The 15,593-nt window shown below is 35.6% G+C and overlaps 2 long non-coding RNA genes across 3 annotated transcripts in view; one reads left to right on the forward strand and one right to left on the reverse strand.

Moving 5' to 3' along the window:
* Positions 1 to 15,593, forward strand: part of LOC309661005 — a 471,219-nt gene that overhangs the window by 338,003 nt on the left and 117,623 nt on the right. The window lies entirely within an intron of this gene.
* LOC309661011 overlaps positions 12,761 to 15,593 on the reverse strand; it is a 736,889-nt gene continuing 734,056 nt past the window's right edge. The window contains exon 2 of the long non-coding RNA XR_014263789.1: positions 12,761 to 12,853. This is a non-coding gene — a long non-coding RNA (uncharacterized lncRNA). The remainder of the gene's footprint in view (positions 12,854 to 15,593) is intronic.

Raw genomic sequence — 15,593 nt, forward strand, 5'->3', positions numbered from 1 at the left:
ATCAGTTATACATATACATATGTTCCCATATCTCTTCCCTCTTGCATCTCCCTCCCTCCCACCCTCGCTATCCCACCCCTCTAGGTGGTCACAAAGCACCGAGCTGATCTCCCTGTGCTATGCGGCTGCTTCCCACTAGCTATCTATTTTACGTTTGATAGTGTATATATGTCCATGCCACTCTCTCACTTTGTCACAGCTTACCCTTCCCCCTCCCCATATCCTCAAGTCCATTCTCTAGTAGGTCTGTGTCTTTATTCCCATCTTGCCCCTAGGTTCTTCATGACCTTTTTTTTTCTTAGATTCCATGTATATGTGTTAGCATATGGTATTTGTTTTTCTCTTTCTGACTTACTTCACTCTGTATGACAGACTCTAGGTCCATCCACCTCACTACAAATAACTCAATTTCGTTTTTTTTTTATGGCTGAGTGATATTCCATTGTATATATGTGCCACATCTTCTTTATCCATTCATCTGTTGATGGACACATAGGTTGCTTCCATGTCCTGGCTATTGTAAATAGAGCTGCAATGAACATTTTGGTACATGACTCTTTTTGAATTATGGTTGAAATATTAATTTTTAAAAGCATTTTCAGCACCCCGTTTTGCACAGTGAAGTTAATTACTGCTGATTAAATCCCCTAAACAGGATGTTATTTTGTAAGTGCTATTCAATTTATGTGATTATCATAAATTATTTTGTTATATCAGTCTGAATATGAATATACACTACTGATTGGTCAGGGGACAGGAAAGGGAATCTTTAACTACACCTATACATGGAAATATTTTAGGACATTTTATAAGACATTATGAAGTGATACACTTTTTTACTTATTTACAAATGGCTAAACTTAGATGTTATCATGTATTTAATTTAAATGACCACAACATGCATAGATAGCAAAATACTGACCTAAACCAGATTTGATCCTTGACTGAAGGATCCCATGAGATTAGCCCACTGAATGTAGACATTCATCTCCTGGGAAGAATAAAGAAAAAATTGTAACTAGTGTTAAAACTCAATAATACTGAAGAGTATTTATAGTTCAACAGTACATTTTTAGCTATTAAAACCAATGAACCAATGTATTAGTCATCATTGAGCATGAAATTTTTGGATTTTAATTTTTTCATTCATTGGATTTTAAATAACGCTTACTATATAATAAATAAATTTATAGTAGTAAAACCCCAGTACTTGTGAGGGTAGGTATAGAATAGTAGAAAGAGCAGTGAAGACAGAATAAAAAAAAAATCATATTTCTACCACTTATTAGCTATGGGTAATAAGACTAAGTCAGTTTCTTAATCATACTGAGTATACTTACCTATAAAATTTGTGAAATAAACTGTTCTGCTTCCTAGAATTGTGTTTGTTTAAAGTGATAAAGCAACTGTTTAAAGCAAGTGTAGATTATTACAAATGTGGATGAAACTCTTCTTCACTCTAATAGTTCACAATCTAATAGTAGACACTACCGGTCAAAAGAATATCAAAATCAAATGTGATGAAAATATAATTAAGGCCTACACCACACTAGAGAGAGTAATTGAGGGAACCTCAAGGCTTTGGGGATGATTGATGGATGACTGCAGAAACAACTTAACATTTGTTGCAGACTGTATATTGTGAATTCAGCATAGAATGCTACTATCAGTCAATGAAACAGAAAAATCAATTTTTAACAGAGGAAATAATGTGCACATGCAAATGGACAAGAAAAGTATGGCAGGCAGGTTAGGAACAGCAAACTTCTTACCACAGTTGGAATACAGAATGTATTTCCAGCTGGGTGGGGTGTGGGGGAAAGGGGGTGGGTAATAGACAAGAAAAGTATAATGACCTGAGATGTTGAAGTGCTTTGTGTTCCACAATGAAAAGTGTGGGATTTTTCTACTGGCTTTAGTAAGCCAGTTCAGATTTTCAGACAGAGAAATGACAAGACCAATATTATGTATTTAGAGGAATATATGGATATAGTAGCATTACGGTTGGAAAGTTGTGCAAGAGAGACTCTAGGCTATTGTAGTAATCCAAGCAAGCATTGAGGAAAAGTGAACTAAGGAGATACAGTAAGGACCAGAAGGTTACACTTTGGAGATGAGGAAGGTAATTTTGGATGGGATACCAAAGCCAAGGAGGATACTGAACAATTCAGTCATTTTATACAAAGCTAGTTCTGAGGTCAGTCAATTTGGGTTGACGATAAAAATCACAGCTGTACACAACTTCAGAAAAGGAGTAGAGGACATCAACATCACAGGTCTGGAAAGAAGATCTTGCCAACACTCTTTCATTTCTACTTTGACTAAATTAAATGATGGAGGGCTGAAGGAATTCTAATATATTTTAATTTCAGCGGAGTATTAGTGTCTTACAAAATAACTCTTGAATATTAATTGAAACTGGTTTGCTTATGAACACTATTACATAAAATATAATTGTGGTGAAGAACCACAAATTAAACATAACTGATAAATTGTTACATATCTAATTCCCGGAGATCGTGTTAGTTTTGTTTAAACGTCAGCTGAAAAGAAGGAAATGATTAATCTTAACTAATCCTTAGAAATTCCCAAATTAAATAATATTTTTTTCCAAGAGATGATGGAGATAATGAAAAGAGTAATGCATACCTTGGAATGATGATATATTGAATTTGTTTTAAGCATCAAAACTTGCAAATGTGTAAATTAAACATGTAAAATACAGCATTTCTCTTGTATCATTCATATTTGTTGCATAGTAATCCCAGAACCCCATTTCTAAAAAATCTTCCACTTTTTATAGATTGTTCAAATAAGGACCACATACAAATTTATGAAAAACATTTCATACCTAAATATATTTATAAATTCAAAAACTGAGGGGTTTTAAATATAAAAAGGATTAGCTTAGAAATGATTGGGACCAAATGGCAAATGGTTGGAATATCAGATTTCCAAGTGCTAGAAGATCCCTGGTGACTGACAGAGAATAAAATGCAAAAAAAAGTGCAAAGCACAGTTACAAGACGCAGGTAACCCCTTTATTGATTTTTTTCTTTATGCGGCAGCTCAGAATGCATGAAGCCAGATGAATGATTCTATATATTTTGATATTTCAGTGACCAATCCCAGAGGGTGCTAAAGTGAGAAGAACAGAAAAGGAGAAAAAGGGAAAAAATACTTTTTGAGTTGATGGTTTCCATCCCTATATCAAACCATACAATACAATTTTGAATCCAGTTTAAAATTTCTGGCTCTTATCTTCAAGGTCTGGAAAGGTTAGGCTCTTCCCATGTCAGCAACCACGTGACTGCATTCACCCCTGCCTTCTGATGCACTGACTCATAATGTAGTCTATCCCAAGGTTATTCTTAAAGGAACAAAGTGAAGGAAATTCCTTTATTGCAGTTAAAGGACAAAACCTGTAAGATAGACTTTTCTTCTCCATTTCCAAATATTCCTTTGAAATTCACTTAAGTGTGGATCCAGTATTTTTTTTTTTTGAGAAAAAAGTAGATTCACTGTTCTTAGGCATTCAGTTAATATGTGCAATGATTCAAGATTCCCTTTCACTTCAGAATTCTTCTCAACCTCATCTATATTTTCTTAATGGATATTTCTCTAAATTATCATTTGTTCACCAATTCAATAAGCTTTTTTTGTTTGTTTTTAAATCTTCTATAAGTATCCAAGGCTTAGAGATAAAGAGATCAAAAAGAGTCCAGTCCTGCCCTAGCGGTAGCCACATATTAGCACTATTAAAATGAATAGTACTGGGATTACTGTTTGCCAATATGTTATCTTGTGTATAGATGCCGTCTTGTGATATTGTAAGGTTTATTCTGAAACGGTAATTTGGAGCAGTGATTAGAAGGTTGAAAGTCTGAAAGCAAAACTGCATTTTGTTTGATTAATTTTAGCCACATCATTTGTTAATTTGGCTCCTCTGAGTAGCAGATACCAAATGTGATTAACCTTGAAAAATATTTGTATGTTTTAAGTGGTATTAATAATTTATTTTTATTAAATATGTCTAGGAAGACACATAAAATAGAAAGAAATTGTGAAAACATCAGGGAGATATAAAGAAAAAGTATAAACAATACACACTAAAACAAATCCATAAGGTGATTTATCAAAACAGCCTAAAAAATTTGAATTTGAGACTAATATGCATGTATTACATAAACAGGGCTTCAGACTGGTGAATAATAGTTCTCACTGCAAACCACAGTTGCAACATGCCGATGAGATGGAAGAGTGAAGGAAAATAAAAACAATAAAAATTGGCAAATTACTCCCAAGTCATGCTTATCATCGCTTATTTTTAGTACTTTCTATTAATATCACCAAATATTCCCATTAATCAACATTCCAAGAATTGGAATTACGCAGAATGACTGGAGATGGTGTAAGGTCAAGTATTCTCTGTGACAGAAATATTTTTATAAATGTTGAGAGGTATATGATCCATGATAGCCATTAGAATCTGCCTCTCCAATCTCTGATTGCAGTGAACATAATTGAGCAAAGGCTCCAGCCCTACAGCTATGACATCTATCAGATTTCCTATGAGATCCACCCTTGTCACTAGCTGTTCCCAGACAGGGACTGAGCATGGCAGGGACACTAAGGCATATCCATTCCTAGAAGACACTGGAATCCTCTGACACTTGGGTGACTTTGACTCAGAGTCTCCTCAAAAACCATGCTGAACTATTAGGACTGCATTGCAATACAGTACTGTTAACTGTAGCCACCATACTGTATATTAGTATACTTGAAAGTTGCTGAGATGTAGATACTAAATGTTCTCACCACATACACACATACACAAAGTTAAGTATGTGAAGTAATAGATGTGTTGACTAAGCCTATTGTGATAATAATCATTTCACAATGTATATGTATATCAAATCATCACATTATATACCTGAAAATTACACAATGTTATATGTCAATTATATCTCAGTAAAGCTGGGGGAAAAAAGAACTGGATTGCAGTCTAAGATGCTTCTGCCCAACCTTCCTTCTCTCCCCTTCTCCCTCTTTGCTTTAACCTGAGTCAAAGCTGCATCAGGGTCTGATGGCTCTCTCGCCTTTCCCTGATTCCTTTATCTTCCTGTACAGTCTTTGTCCCTAGTAAATCTCTTGCAGAGTTAATTGTACTTTGGATTCTGCTTTTCAGAAAACCCAGGCAAGCTCTTGATGTGACTAAAGCTTATCAAAATACTGTTTATTTTTTCAGAGTTATAACCTTCAAATCACTGTTTTGAATTACCATTTCAGAATAACAGCATGTGGAAAAAGAGCTGCTACTTAAGAAATGTGTCAGCTTTGTGACTGTTGCAAAGAAATTTGTTAGCTTTGTGTCACTACTGCTATTTTTGTGGTTCTTCGTGTCTTTGTATTTGGGTGCAGTTACAGAAAATGAACGCTAAGAAAACAGGTTATTACTTAGTCTATAGGTGTTGAGAGGGAAAAAAAAACAAAACAAGAAAATAGAGTCATATATAAATAGTTTGCAAGGAGAGCAAAGAAGGATAAACCCTGCAGAAGGAAGAAAGGCGGGCACAGTGAGTACAACAGCTCCTGAGAAGGAGCCCTAGGCTGAGAATTCCAAGAATGATTTTGCCAGCACTACCTGAAAAACAGAATAGCATACACACATTTTGTCAAAACACTGCGTACCGATTATCAAGTACATATTTACATGCATGTATACCCAAATGTTCTTACTAAAACATTAATTTCAGTGAAAGTCAGTAAGATTAAAATTTCACCTAAAAGTTAAAAAACTTGAAGAGTAACATTTTCACAAGTCCTTCTTTCAAATTATTACACAATAGCATAAATAATTTTAAGCTTTGTTGTTACAGATGGAAGTTGCTATACATAATCTCCACAGTTCCTATGGGATGCTTTTTTAATATAATAATTATTATCATTTCTATTTATTTGTCTATAAACAAAGTATTAACAATTAAGTAATTGATATAAAAATAATTATTGAAGATAAACTAAAGATGTAGCTACTTATTAATTAACTCACTGACATGTAATGGATGAAGAATTAAGCAGAAAATTAATCATGTACAATAAAAATACTGAAACAGGAAAAATTTAAAATAATACAGTAACTTTATATATTGTCATTTCTAAGGATAAATATATTGTTGCATAAAAAAATAATGTGAGAAGGAAAACTGAGACAGTTTAGAGCAGATATCCACAGTTTTGTTCCACTGAATATACTCTTGTGAATTTTTCTTCAAAAAGTGTTGTCCTTAGTCAAGTTACTTTCTTTCATTAACTCTGAATTGTTTGTCCCCATTGGAGACTATGTAACACACTGACATAGAAAAAGCCTTCTGCACTGGCACATGCGCAACATGCACATGGGCACATTTGAACCTGTTATACTAGTTTTTTTAACTCCTTGCTCCTAAATTTATTTGCCCAACAAACTTTTTTTTTATTATGGCACTTAATATAATAATATACTATTAAATAGGGCTCACTTTTCTACACTTATATTCATATATATCCTTTTATCAATTATAATGATAAATTATCAAATATTTAATAACAAAATACTTAAGATTAGTAAAACTTAAACCCACTATTTAGTCATATCTTAGAATATTTTGTGTTAGGTTGATAAGCTTGAAACTTCTACACTAAGGAATAATGCAGATTAAAATGCCCTACATCTGATAAACATATACAAGGGGAAAAAGGGCAGGGAAAAATTCACAGCATCCTGTAAATATGTATAAAGAAAGGGAGGAATTTTAAAACATGGAAGACCAGCCAGGAGGCTGAGGCTTATCCAGAAGGAGGGGCCACTGAGGGGCTGCATGGAAAGCCAGAGATGTATCACTTGTCTAAACTTCAGGTGTACAGAGAAGCGAGGGCGAAGAAAGGAAGAAAAAAAAGCCACCTTACGCAGTTCTCTCAATGATCTGTGGTTCCAAAGAATGGAGGCATCTTCTCTCTCTGTCCAGCGTGGGTGGAGGGAAGTGTGGGTGTTCAGCTCTGCCCGAGAAGCGCAGGATTTACCCACAGCTGGCTGGCTGGCTGGAGTTGGCCTGAGCTTGGGGCCCCACTCTTGGCGAACAAAGTGAAGACCAGCATTCCCTGACTTACTTTCACGCCTTCTAGGTTAAATCTCTTTAGAAAAGTGTCAAGGTTATCCAAATAGAATAAAAATGTCCTCTCTTATTTTTGGAAAAGATTTGCACCGACATCTAAAACAACCCCATTTAAGCTTTGGAAATGGTGTATAGTAGAACTTCGGTGTCTCTCCAGAGATCAATACCTGTGCTGTCATCATAGGGTAAAAAAGTATTCAGTATGTAAATAAAACAGGGGAAAAAAAAAAAAAAAGATGAACTGCTTTCTCAGTTGCCTGCAAAGCATAGGCAGAGTTCTTTAGCAGGCCTGCTTGCACAAATGCAAATATTGAGATGACTTTTCATGATGTATAAAGGCAAAGTCGGCCAGGCATTGATCATGAAATGAACTCGCAAATGACTGTACTTGCTGGTATAAATCAGTGCCACCCGGCAAAACAGAGGAGCCAGGTCAGGGCTTGGTTGTTGCTTTTCTTAAATTCTTTCTTAATATATGTTTTATTTTTTTTTTAAATGATTCTGACTGTCAACTGGGATTATTAGACTGCATAATATTTTTTAGGTCCAAATATATGAATAAAATTACTTCCTCACCATGTAATAAAAAAAAAAAGTGAAGAAAAGTAAATAATTCTGAAGTCAGAAGATGGAATCGTTACACATGGCAGGACTTGCCGAGTTTGTGAGTGCTTCCAAATAGATGGTAGGCAGTTGCCTCCTGGGAGCTCTTGCCCCTCCTGTAGCCTAAATGATGGCAGGCTCCTCAGTGCACACTTACATTTAGATGGGCTTCCCGTGGAACAAAGAGGCATTTGGGAACTGCATTAGGTCATATCGTCGTCATCCTTTATCCTTTGAATGGTCTGTATGCTGGCTGGATAGAAAATCAAATACAACCTTCAACCTGGTCATCATTCTCACCAGTCTTTTACTTGGGGCTGCTGTGTGTGATGTGGCCTGGCTCCTGTGGTAGAGTTAGCAGGACTGATAAGGGTTCTTGGTAAAGAGGTCAAGTGTAATATCTTACTTCCTGTTTTCTGGGGTTGACTGATGCAACCTTTGTGCATTTGGGTTCTGTTTCCCAAGGGAAGGGAGACGGAATAGTCACCTATGCGGGGGAGGCAGGCAGCCCTGCAACCAGACTTGGGTTCAGTATATGAGGTCTGAAGAGGATGTGTATTGACAACAGCTAAACTCACCCTGCTAGTCTCAAAAAAGCCCAAGTCTTGAGAAGCGGTACCAGTTTTACATCTCTGTTGAAGGTTTTCCAGCAGATAATGATTGAAACTTAGTGAGGCACTAAGGTGGCCACACTGGCCTCAAAGAGTCAGTGAAAGTGATAGGACATTAGCTACAAGGCCTGATAAGAGGTTTCTACATGTAATATAACAACGGAACAAAGTACCTGTGGTATTAGATCCCTCCAGTGTGGTAGGCAGAATAATGCCTCCCAAACATGTCCACATCCTAATCCATGGAACCTCTGAATATGTTAGGTTACGTAGCAAAGGGAATTAAGTTTGCAGATGGAATTTAGGTGCTAATCAGTTGACTTAAGAGAGCCCGCAGCATCTTGGTTATCCAGGTGGGCCCAATTTAATTACAGTTTCCTTAAATGTGGAAGAAAGAGGCAGAAAGGGCAGAGTGAGAGCGAGAGAGTGAGAGAGATGCTGCAGGGTCCAAGAGCCAGAGAACGTGACCAGCCTTTAGAAAATGGAAATAGGAAGAAAGTGGATTTTCCTGTAGAGGCACAAGAATGAAACACAGTCCTGCTACCCCTTGATTTTTACCTGGTGAGACTCACTGGAATTTCTTAACCACAGAATTGCAAGCAAATAATTTTGTGGGTTTTTTTAAAGCCTCTAGGTTCGTAGTAATTTGTTACAGCAGCCATAGAAAACTAGTATGTTCTTGTAGAGCAGACTTGGGCAATGCTAAGCAAATGATTCATTTCTTATACACATAAAGGGAGTTGTTTTTTTTTTTTTTTTTGTAATTAACAACACCTCCAATTCCAACAAGATATGAGGCTAGACATCAAACTATGCATAATCTCTAGAGATCTATTATTATTATTTTTATTCTAAACACCTTCACTATTGGTCTTTGCTGTCCTGTTTGTAAGAATGACTGTGAACATATGACAGGCACCCCTTAAATTCAAATCACCTTATTCTTTTTTGAATGGTTTAAATAAATATCCTCATTGTTTAGTCTTTCCAGGAGAGAAATGTGGCAATAAAGAAAATGATGTAATCAGAATATGGGACAAGGACATGCAGGACCTCTTAAGGTTCTTCTAAGAAAAGGGTGATAACTTTGAGTTTCTAGGCAACAGTTTATCAAGGGAAAACTCTGTGGTTTATTCAGAGTGCTTCATAGAATAAAAGGCATCCTGGCAGAATATCACTCACCACAGCCCTAAATATAGCACATACTAAAATCCACCAGTAACTATATGTTCTAAACAAGAATGAAGAGTGGGTATGCATTTAGTGCCTACTACCTCCACTCTCCTACTCTCCTACCAGGATTATAACCTCTTCAAGGCTACTGACTATGTCACCTATTTCTTTGAATGAGTGTATACCTAAGTTGCTCCACACTAAAAATGTTAAAATGGCTTCATAATTTGCTAAGTGCTTAGCATCCAGGAGGCTTTCTTAAAGGATGTGTTCTGAAGTCTGTTTATTTAAATGTATAACATGCAAGGGCATAATGTTGCTTCTTGTAGGGTTTTTGGCATCCTTATGCTGAATTTGTGGATGAGAATTGTTCTTCATACTACGAAAGACTTCTTGCAGTATACATGACAGACAGGAGTGACATCTGCTAGGATTCTAAATCTTGCAGAGACTAATAATAGATGACAGATTAAGAATAATTGACAGTGTCATTGTGAAGTGTTTATAATAACAGCAAAAGGGACCTCGATTGATATCTGGGGGAGAAGGCAAGGGACTATCAAAGAGAAATAAATGATTTCACAGGTACTAGACTTCAAACCTAGCTTCATAAGCCTCCAATTCATATGGTAAGTGAAAATAGTCTGTGGTTTTCATACTAGACTTTTCTCTTCCCATTTTCTCACATCACAAGCCACATGATATGCTTTAATAAAATTCAGAAGAGCAGGTAGTTTCTACATAGAATATGAATAAAAGAGGTCAGCAATCTATTTATGTTACATAGTTATCACTAGTTTATAAGTTATGCAATTATTAGGCATAGACTGAGCTAGGGTCAAATACTTTTTAGAGTCACCTGCCTTATTTTAGCCATTAGTATGAAACACATTTTATTTTTACAAATGGCATTATTGTAATTAGCACCCCTTATAATGATTTTAGGGAGGTGTTAATTAGTTTAATTCTATTAGCTTTTAAATGGAAAGCATTAATGCAAAAATTCATATTAATAGGTACTTGGAATTTGGGACTTGACCATAAAAAATTATAGCTTATGTCAAGGATAGGCATGCCATGAAGAAAAATAGTCAAGGTATTTCGCAAGAATTTTATTAAATTAAGTTAAACATCTGTTATAGAAAGGAAACACTATATATTGTGGGTTAGAATGACTAAAATTTAGTCCTAACCCTACTCTTTACTAAATTTCTAACCCTCTAAATCAGCTTCAGTCTTATTTTAAGTATCAAATAAAATAAAATATGTGAAACTATCTCATACACAATAAAACACTCTATCATTGTCCCAGAGATGACCAGCCATCCACAAAGATTCATATTTTCTCTTTCATAGAACAGAATGCCAGGCATTGCATCTCTTTGTTTCTTGTGTATCTAGAGGGTCTAATTCTCAGCACTGGCTAGTCAAGTGTGTCACATTTCTACGTCTTAGAACTTACAAAACAAGAATGTCTTCGCCATGATTTCTGTTCATCTGCTTAACTGAACACAGAGGACTTGGAAAATCAGAAGGAGCCCAGCTAGGTCCCTGAGTCATCACATGGAAGGCATATTCTTGCCATGAATATGTTCATTGGGCTGTAATGTGAGCAAGAAATAATTGTGTGAAAATAGTTGACATTTGGGGTTTTGCTTGTTCCAGAATCTAGAATTGTTACAGAATCATGCATTCACGCAAGCATTTTGAATTAGCCTTCAGGTAGCAACATAGTAATATATTCATCTGTATTAAGCATGTATATTCTTCAAAATACTTTTGTGATAAAGAGAGGCCAAAATTTCTATATAACACACAGAGTATCCTTTTGGAAGATTTCCTACATATTTCAATTTCATAATCTGTGAAATAAAGAAGTGTGGAAGTTTAAAGGAACATATTTCAAATGAATAAGGAGGCTTTAGGCATATAAATATGGTCACATTAATAGGACTCCCTAATTTCACCTCTTGTCCCCTACCTATTGACTCGATATTAGGCATGTACCAAGCTTCCATTTCCATGTAGCACTGGGGCTACCCAAGGAATAATTTACTCCTGTCCACACTACTTTGGTGGATTCCCATTTCCCACTCCTGCTGCCTTTTATTTTCCACTACCATGCATCAGGCATGAATCTGTAGACATCTCTGGTAGCTTAACTTGGACTCTCCAATGGCAGCCTTTAGAGTACCAAGATCTGCAACTGCAAACTGAGTTGCGTTTCAGACTACAGACAAGCTGAACTTCAGTACCCTGATGCCTTGCTTAAAAACACTCTTACAGAGTGAGAACAGGTTCCTTTCCTTCTGTGTTATATTCAATAAAATGATAAAAGAATGTCTACCTAAGGGCCCATAGAAGTTGTGCTTAGAACCTGCCATAATACAGAAATAAAAAATTGCTGCATAATGCATATCAACACTTTTCTTTTTTCTTTTCTTTTCTTTTCTTTCTTTCTTTCTTTTTTTTTTTTAAAGATCCACATGTATTTCCAACCTGGTTGGGTCTCTAAACATCCAAGGAACAGCCACATGCAGAGTGCCCCTCTTCAGACCGTCTAGCAGTGTTGCTAATACTGGTTTTCATTCCATTCATTTCTTTTACCTAAGAGGTCTCATTGTCTGTTAATGAAAAGCCTTCATTTCCTTCTACCAGATCTTTATACGTCTGAATCTTATATGTGAAATAGAATGCACGTGACTTTCCTTCTCCCACCCACCAAGGAGCCTTTATGGAAAACTACCTTCACAGATAGTTAGCGTAAGGAAGCTGCGTATCTTCACTTGACAGATGAATCCAGTCTTTGTCTCTGGCACAAACTGTATGATGTGTTGCAAAAATATTTCTGCATTTATTTGTCTGTTTCTTCTGAAAATATTTTAAGATTTTATTGCCTTTTTTGGAAGAAAGCTTAGTTTTCTTGAAAGTAGCTCACCCATCCCTAATGTTAGCTCTAATTTCATGCAGGGTGAGGATAAAATATGCACATCTCATGTGGAAATAATCTTTTTCAGGAGTGAAACCAAATTAAAAGAAAAAAATGTTTAAGTAACTACCCATGAGGGATAATCCTTTAATGCATTAACTAGCTGACAATCACTCATGAAACACTAAATTCTGCAAGTTTTTTTTTTTTTTTTTTTTTTTTTTTTTCACACACACACACTGTATTTTATTTTTACAAGAGATAAATAGACTGACACCAAGCATTGTACATGGATGACCACAACAAAAGCAACAATGATTGCAATTACCAAACATGAAACACACTCATACTATGTCATAATATTGACATTCAGTCCAGTAATCCTCCACTGTAACAGCTCCTTTACTTTGCAGTGAAAATTGATTTGTATATTCTTTGCCTCTGAGTCCTTGTGGGATTTTTTTTTTTTTTAATTCAGACAGAAAGTCACAAAAATTATACTCATCCTCATCAGTTCACTCAGTCCCATGTAATTAATTGTTTTTTTTCATCTTGATCTTTTGTTAGCACTTTTATGAGTTCATCAGTTTTTCATCAGAGTTCTGAAAATGCTTATTCATTCAGTTCAGCAGTACAGTCAGTTACCAGAAACCTGTACTTGTCAGAGTCTTTTCCATGAATTTCTTGAAGATGAAACCCTTTTATAGGAACATATTTGCAAAATCATCAGAGTACACCCAGAACTGTCTGTAAATGACAAAAGACTTAAAAATGACCACGGTAAAAGATTTGATGAAAGTTCATAATAATGCAGTTGACAAGAAAATTAGTTATTTCTGAGATATACATTTTAAAGTAATAACTAGGATTATGACTTATAACATTATACCAGAACATATAAGATTTTTAGAAATTTCATGTAATGTCTGAAACATTTATATTAACATATTTCCATACATATTTCCATACAAATACAAATATAAGATTTTTAGAAATTTCATGTAATGTCTGAAACGTTTATATTAACATATTTCCATACATATTTCCATACAAATACAAATATAAGATTTTTAGGAATTTCATGTAATGTCTGAAACATTTATATTAACATATTTCCATACAAATAACCCAATGAAAGTTTAGTATTAGTTGTTTTGTTTGTTTTTTTATACTGCAGGTACTTATTAGGCATCAATTTTATACATATCAGTGTATACATGCCAATCCCAATCGCCCAATTCAGCACACCACCATCCCCACCTCACCGCAGTTTTCCCCCCTTGGTGTCCATATGTCCATTCTCTACATCTGTGTCTCAACTTCTGCCCTGCAAACTGGCTCATCTGTATCATTTTTCTAGGTTCCACATACATGCATTAATATATGATATTTGTTTTTCTCTTTCTGACTTACTTCACTCTGTATGACAGTCTCTAGATCCATCCACGTCTCAACAAATGACTCAATTTCGTTCCTTTTTATGGCTGAGTAATATTCCATTGTATATATGTACCACATCTTCTTTATCCATTCGTCTGTTGATGGGCATTTAGGTTGCTTCCATGACCTGGCTATTGTAAATAGTGCTGCAATGAACATTCGGGTGCATGTGTCTTTTTGAATTACGGTTTTCTCTGGGTATATGCCCAGTAGTGGGATTGCTGGGTCATATGGTAATTCTATTTTTAGTTTTTTAAGGAACCTCCATATTGTTCTCCAGAGTGGCTGTATCAATTTACATTCCCACCAACAGTGCAAGAGGGTTCCCTTTTCTCCACACCCTCTCCAGCATTTGTTGTTTGTAGATTTTCTGATGATCCCCATTCTAACAGGAGTGAGGTGATACCTCATTGTAGTTTTGATTTGCATTTCTCTAATAATTAGTGATGTTGAGCAGCTTTTCATGTGCTTCGTGGCCGTCTGTATGTCTTCTTTGGAGAAATGTCTATTTAGGTCTTCTGCCCATTTTTGGATTGGGGTGTTTGTTTCTTTGATATTGAGCTGAATGAGCTGTTTATATATTTTGGAGATTAATCCTTTGTCCGTTGATTCATTTGCAAATATTTTCTCCCATTCTGAGGGTTGTCTTTTCGTCTTGTTTATGGTTTCCTTTGCTGTGCAAAAGCTTTGAAGTTTCATTAGGTCCCACTTGTTTATTTTTGTTTTTATTTCCATTACTCTAGGAGGTGGATCAAAAAAGATCTTGCTGTGATTTATGTCAAAGAGTGTTCTTCCTATGTTTTCCTCTAAGAGTTTTATAGTGTCCAGTCTTATATTTAGGTCTCTAATCCATTTTGAGTTTATTTTTGTGTATGGTGTTAGGGAGTATTCTAATTTCATTCTTTTACATGTAGCTGTCCAGTTTTCCCAGCACCACTTATTGAAGAGACTGTCTTTTCTCCATTGTATATCTTTGCCTCCTTTGTCATAGATTAGTTGACCATAAGTGCGTGCGTTAATCTCTGGGCTTTCTATCTTGTTCCATTGATCTATGTTTCTGTTTTTGTGCCAGTACCATATTGTCTTGATTACTGTAGCTTTGTAGTATAGTCTGAAGTCAGGGAGTCTGATTCCTCCAGCTCCATTTTTTTGCCTCAAGACTGCTTTGGCTATTCGGGGTCTTTTGTGTCTCCATACAAATTTTAAGATGATTTGTTCTAGCTCCGTAAAAAATGCCATTGGTAATTTGATAGGGATTGCATTGAATCTGTAGATTGCTTTGGGTAGTATACTCATTTTCACAATGTTGATTCTTCCAATCCAAGAACATGGTATATCTCTCCATCTGTTGGTATCATCTTTAATTTCTTTCATCAGTGTCTTATAGTTTTCTGCATACAGGTCTTTTGTCTCCCTAGGTAGGTTTATTCCTAGGTATTTTATTCTTTTTGTTGCAATGGTAAATGGGAGTGTTTCCATAATTTCTCTTTCAGATTTTTCATCATTAGTGTATAGGAATGCAAGAGATTTCTGTGCATTAATTTTGTATCCTGCAACTTTACCATATTCATTAATTAGCTCTAGCAGTTTTCTGGTGGCAGTTTTAGGATTCTGTATGTATAGTATCATGTCATCCGCAAACAGTGACAGTTTTACTTCCTCTTTTCCAATTTGTATTCCTTT

Source organism: Balaenoptera physalus, assembly GCF_965194825.1.
Source record: "Balaenoptera physalus genome assembly, chromosome: 5".
Taxonomy (NCBI): domain Eukaryota; kingdom Metazoa; phylum Chordata; class Mammalia; order Artiodactyla; family Balaenopteridae; genus Balaenoptera; species Balaenoptera physalus.